The sequence below is a fragment of the Haplochromis burtoni genome, unplaced genomic scaffold (genome assembly GCF_018398535.1).
Source record: "Haplochromis burtoni strain Fernald_Lab_line unplaced genomic scaffold, NCSU_Asbu1 Contig_107, whole genome shotgun sequence".
Lineage (NCBI taxonomy): Eukaryota > Metazoa > Chordata > Actinopteri > Cichliformes > Cichlidae > Haplochromis > Haplochromis burtoni.
The window spans coordinates 614,877-621,401 of record NW_024582468.1 but is presented as its reverse complement, the minus strand read 5'-3'; the positions used below and the strand labels follow the sequence as shown (position 1 = coordinate 621,401).

The following is a 6,525-nucleotide window of genomic DNA, read 5'->3' as shown; positions in this document are numbered from 1 at the left end:
ATATTTTATTTATGTTAATCACTGATAAAAAAAAAAGTGGGCTGGAGGCATGAAGTGTTGCTGGCTTCTGAAGAAGCACGTTATTAACTGAAACTTGGATCAAAACCACATCTTGCTCATCACCAACAATTATAGTCCATAAAAAGACATGACGGAAATGGCTTTAATCTAGCATCAAATACTTTACCCTGAGAATTTCTAGGAAATGATCTGCTAAACTTGACATACATGAATTGAACTATGTCTTATGTGGATTGACAGAACATGAATGCCTTTCCATATGGTACAAGGTATAATAGGATGTCTGTAAAGGTTGAAAGAATACAGGACGCCTTGTGAGAAGAAAACATGCCAGGTGGTATTTTAGGCCCAATTATCCATATGTTTGGGACAGGTGACCTTTCCAAAACAGTACAGTGTCTGAATGTCCAGGTAACAACAGCTACCAGCCATCAAAAACAGTTTATTGAAGTGTTTATTCTTAGCCTTTCTCCAAAGGTTAGACTGAGCTGTCATACTCACTGGCAATCAGATTTCAATTTGTGTCATAAATAGGCCCACAAAGAAAGAAAATGTATCAAAAAATGCAATTGGGTCATGAGCTTAAGCAATAATTTCATTACACTCTTTGTATGTCAGAAAAAATATTGACTTATCATTATCTCCCCATGATATAGCTGCAATCCCAGTTTTTTCACTTCTATTCCAAACCAGACTTTTGCGACATTTAATACTGTGGTGGTTCATCTGGGTTACAGTGACAATTACCTTGCAATGGGACACCAGTCCTAAAACTGAACAGAGCTACCTGTCATTAAATAGCATATGGCGTCTTTTGGCAAGTAAAATACCATACAACTGAACTCCAGTATCACAGTACAGTGGCACAGTACAACCTGATAGTTTGGAGATTCTATGTATCTGTAGAGAGACAAACAGGTAGGAAAAAAATCTGAAATTAGAAGCAGCCAAGAATATTAAAATCAGTGCATCTCTAGAAGTACAAGTTTTCATTTATTTTCCCCATTTATAATGTTAATTAGAGCAGGGCGATATGACCAAAAATAATTATCATGATATATATTTGAAAATCTGAGATAACGATATAGCTGACGATATAATTGACACTACACAAATTACTTTACAACTCCACAACTTGATTAGTGCAAAAAAAAAACAAACATCAATGTATTTTCACTTGAACATGCAGCTGTTTTCTATGTGCATTTAAGCTATATAAAAATGTAACAGTGCAAATGCAAATCCTTTCTGACAGTTTAACCAAAGGGCATTTCCAGTGGAAATTGGCCAACATATCCTCAGCATAACCATGTATAATATCCACAAAACTTAAAAAGAGGTTATACACACACAGTACTGTAATATTATGTTGAAGCACAGTACGTATCACTCCGCGAGGCTCCTGCCTACGATAGCCGTAATGCTCCGACAATCCATCAAGCTGTGCGGGTTCGTAGCTTATCAAAGTCGTACTGAAACATTTGATAGATTTTCGAGCGCCGTGTACGACATAAAATTGTTTCGAGGTCAGTAAACACAACCAGAATTCATACATAAGGCACATGGGATTATAAGGGGCACTGTCGATTTTCAGAAAAATCAAAGGATTGATTTTAAGTGTGCCGTATTTTCCAAACAACACGGTAATAACGATGGGCCGCTAGCATGCTCTAGCAAAAATAGTGCTTTGTTGTGTATCTGACGGACGAAAGCCAAACCAGTTCCACACCACTGAAGTCTTCGCATTTTTACAAACCAATTCTAGTTCATCCGTTTCTTTTAACCACCCGCTTTCGCCCTCCTCATTCTCCATCGCCGCCATGCTTTTTCTGCCATGTGTGTATGAAAACAAAGGCACTGCACATGCGCCTTTTACCCATATTCTATCGCAATATATCATTTTCTTATCGTTGCCCAACATTATACATACAATGAATGAACGGTATGATATGGTCCAGCCCTAATGTTAATGATACACAGATGAAGTGATTCCACAACTTGAAATAACAACTGCCTAAAAGCCTAATAGACAAAAACATACATTTACACAAAATTACCTTTCTTTTTTCCACAGCACCAGTTCCACATCTCCAACAGAACAAAAAGATAAAGTGTAAATGACTTTAAATCAGAGGAAAAATGGTTTTAGCAACTGGAATGCATTTGACTGCTTTCAGAACCTCAGTTTCCAATGAAATTAAAATGTGTAGAAAACTCCACTTATAGTTAATACTATAAGTTATGTTTCTATTTAAAGCCTCCCAAGTTTTTATTGAGATTAGCTGGAATTGGTGTCTAGAGAAAAAAAAGGCTGGATCGGCGCATCCTTTAGGCGTAAAATCATAGAAGGAGATGGAACTGTAAAGCATAGCTAGATAAAACAGCCTATTACATATATCAGTTTCAACAACGACAAAGGATGCCTCAGGGTTAAAATCATAAAGGCACGACACTTTCCCTATCCCAAGCTACAGTAGTTAGAAGTCTACAGCTGAGATTCAGAAAAAAACTGTTCAGAAAACACAGTTTGTCTTGCTTAATTAAACCATCTGGAATGCAAAGGGAAAAAACTTATCACAAGACTGTAAGCATTTATTTTACTTAGCAATTCATAATTTTAAAAGAAATTAAACTTTGAGAAGTCAAACAGTCAGAGAACACTGTATAAAAACAGCTGGACTTCATTTGATGCCCCTGATCACGTTTCTTTAACTCAGCTTTCAGGTTACACATTCTCTGATGTGCTCACACAGGTTTTTTTTGTCTTGTGTAAGCTATATGGAGAGAGGGCTAACTTGATCAAAGCTTACCACCTTTGCTGAGCCCTCATTTTTGCATGAATAAGGAAGGGTCACAGGGGTAAAAAGCAGAGATTTTGGAGATTGGTAGCGTACTGTTAGGGTACCAGACTCCCTTCGCCCCAGCCCTCATTTTAGAAGCATTGGCTAAAGGTTAATGCTCCACTACCTGTAGAGGAGGGGGAGGGGGAAGAAAATAAAACAGGGAGATCACAACTTTCATGTCTGCCCTCTCACTGCCCCTATTCTGTTTTCCCACCATGACAGTCAAATCAAATTCAGCCACCTGCTTCACACCTGTTCCTCTTATCCGTAACAGGTTTCTATTAGCTTTGGATGCTGGCTGCCAAGACCACTGACTGCAGACCTTTAACAGTGTGTTGTTTCCTTTTAAATTACCATTAAAACATTTCTGTGTCAGTATGAGCCCTTCTTTCCACCACAGACTGTAAATAAAAGAGAAAATAGCTACAATGATTTAACCCACTGGCTAATAGTTTCACCGTGAAACCTCAAGCTGAGTCTCTTTGCTAAATGGACTGGTACTGATATAGCACTTTTCTACTCTATTTGAGCACTCAAGGCGTTTTCTTACCAGAAACCTCATTCAACCATTCACACATTCATACAAATGCTTTTCTATTCTTAACATTAACTATCTAACTTAAATAGTTATTTTAAATTAGGAATATTATAGGAATTTCTGAATTTCTTTTTGCCAGAACCTCAAAGAAATTCAGAAATTCCTTCACAAATATTGACAAACTTTCTGCAGAACACAGATTTCACTGTAAAATGAGAAAGGCGTGTTGTAACCTTGGTTTTATAACAATATATATTTATAATATAACCAGCTGGCAACCATTTGAGACATGTTCCACACGAGTTGCTCTCATCAGCGCAGCTTGACTGCATTTATAAATTTAACACCAAACATTCGCCAACTGTCCTGTGAGTGCTTCCTGTCAGTCTGAGCTGGGCCACAATTACTTGGAGACAGGTTGAATACCATCAACTTATGTAATCACCTTATGATTGAAACTGGTCATCCAGAGGTTGCTTGAGCAACATTTACATCTTCAGTGGCATGATATTAACAATGTCAAAGGTTTTCCAAATATATTTAATGACTAATCCTTAGTGCACTCAGTGGATATGGGCACTAAAATACTGAAGTCTGGCAAAATTTGTTAATTATCTTTGAAAAAGGACATCAAGTTTTATAGGTAATAAAACTGTCAAGGAACAAACAATGCAATGTGTGGTCAGTGATGAAGAAGAATGTCTAATGACTGCCTTGGCTCTGTTCTTTGTTGCTTAATATCAATGCTTCTCCCATAATTCAACAGTAAAGCCTCCATTAAGGAAGTACAATGAGGAGAGAGTCAGTTAGTTCAGAAACAGACTGATTTCCCATCTGGGTTGATAATCACCAGCTACACTGTACTGTAGTTCAAAGCTGGAGGATAACCCCACCAATACAGCAGCCTTAGCTATGTCTGAAAAAAATGACAAATTTGATGTTGAACACCTTGCGTTATGCAACAACTGCTTGCAGAGATCTGAAGGCAGACAGGGAAAAGACGGTAGTTGCAGGCATGTTGACTTTATATCTAAAAGTTTCAATTCGCAAGTGCCAGTTTATCGTCTAGGGAATAAATGACGATGATGACAAAGGGTTTTTTTTTTCTGGAAAACATAATGATGATTGTTTCAGTTCATTTTATTTATGCTAGCATTCACTACACAGCATTGCTGGTGTCTTATTAATCTGCTTTAAAGTAATGCTACATTTTTAGCAGAACTGTATTTTAAATTGTTCTCTCTAACAAAAACAGGCAAACAAATTAAATTAAATTATCTGCAATAGGATGTTAAGTAGAAAGAAAAAGCACTGAAAATAAAGGACTGTAAAAGGACCCAACACAAAGATGTCTTGTCTTGGGTCTTGGGTGACAATTTGTGTCTGCAACATTATTATTGCAAGAAGACTGTGGTAACTAGAAAAATCGAAGCACCGGTGATTTGTTCGAATACTATTATTTCTATATGACAGGCCTTTTTAAAAAAATGACAGTGCTCTCCCAGTAGAAAAGGTATATGTAACACAATGTTTATTTGCTTCAATTCAGTCATTCTTGTATGACAGGAGCAGTGGGTCAGAAAACTCTAATGAGCATATTTTGGTGAACACCCATGTAGGGAATTTGAATGGAACTGGTTCATAATTTATGCCTGAAAGTGCAAAGTGACCATTGTAATGGTGAGTTAGAAAGGATCTTTCTAACTTACGTGTCTCTGTGTGTCATTACTGATTGGCTAGGTTTGTGTGATTGATTGAGCGAATGGTGAATGTGTGTGTGTCGGGTCTTGGGTGTCGGAAGTCCTGGGACCTGATCTTGGCTCGAACCTGGGTGGCTGACCTCCAGTGGGGTCGGCTGCCCATTGGCGCTGGTCATCTGGGACTCCCACCTCTTGACTGTAGGCACCCCATCTAGGGACTCTTTCCTTCTCCTGTTGGGATGGTTTGTGCAGATATTGCTGAGATGTGTGGCCTTAGGTCTCCAGTATTCTTGGGGGCCTGTGAATGGTCTGGTTCTCCTAGGTCCATCTCTGTCTGCCTCTGGCTCCTGGGGGCATCATTGCGGTTTGCCACCCTCATTTTTACAGTACATTTCGTGACAAAGACACACACTTGACACACTCTCTCTTTCTTTTTCTCACACTCATACTCACGCAAACACACACACACCACAAGAAGACTGTAATGTGTGTGGTGTAGGGCTGGGCCATATTATACCGTTCACGGTAATACCGGTACAATGTTAGGCAACGATAAGAAAATAAAATATCGCGATAGAATATGGGTAAAATGCGCATGTGCAGTGCCTTTGTTTTCATACGCACATGGCCGAAAAAGCATGGCGGCAACGGAGAATGAGAAGGGGGAAAGCGGATCGTTGAGTGAAACTGATGAAACAGAATTGGTTTGTAAAAATGGTGCAACTTTAGTGATGTGGAACTGGTTTGGTGTTTATCTGTTAGATACCCACCAAAGCACATTTTTTTGTAGAACATGCAAGCGGGCCGTCGTTATTGCCGTATTTGTTGGACTAAGGTGCTCGTAAAATGGGAGTAATCTGGGTCCAAAACTCCGTCCCCTTCAGGTCCCAAAGTCAAACGAACACTGCGGCATCACTGAGAGTTAAAAACTGTCTAAATTCTTTCATCTTTAATAAAACGATCAGCATTGCTGCTTTACCAAGTGTGACAATTAAGTTTAACATCCAGGCATCCATGAAAACAGAATTTATTACATTTAACAGAGTTAGCAGGAAGTTAGCGGAAGTTAGCTCGCTAGTTTCGCTAGTTACCTAAGTGTGATATAGCATGTTCTAACTGAGAGATTTCTGACAAAATTTAAATGTACAGCTCTGCTATCACTTCAACATAAATGAAGACAGAAAACTAAACAGCAGTGACGTTTGTAGGGTTACTGAAGTTGGGCTAGCTGGTATATAATAATGTGCTACGTGATCGCTTGCGAACAGTGTTGGTCAAGTTACTTGAAAAAAGTAATCAGTAACTAATTACTGATTACTTCCCCAAAAAAGTAATCCCGTTACTTTACTGATTACTTATTTTCAAAAGTAATTAATTACTTAGTTACTTTTTAAAAACATGATTTACAACCTGAATAGGTGAT

General features: G+C 38.4%; 1 protein-coding gene across 1 annotated transcript in view; it reads right to left on the bottom strand.

Annotated features, from left to right (window-relative positions):
• Positions 1-6,525, bottom strand: part of LOC102299395 (netrin receptor UNC5D) — a 185,354-nt gene that overhangs the window by 143,432 nt on the left and 35,397 nt on the right. The window lies entirely within an intron of this gene.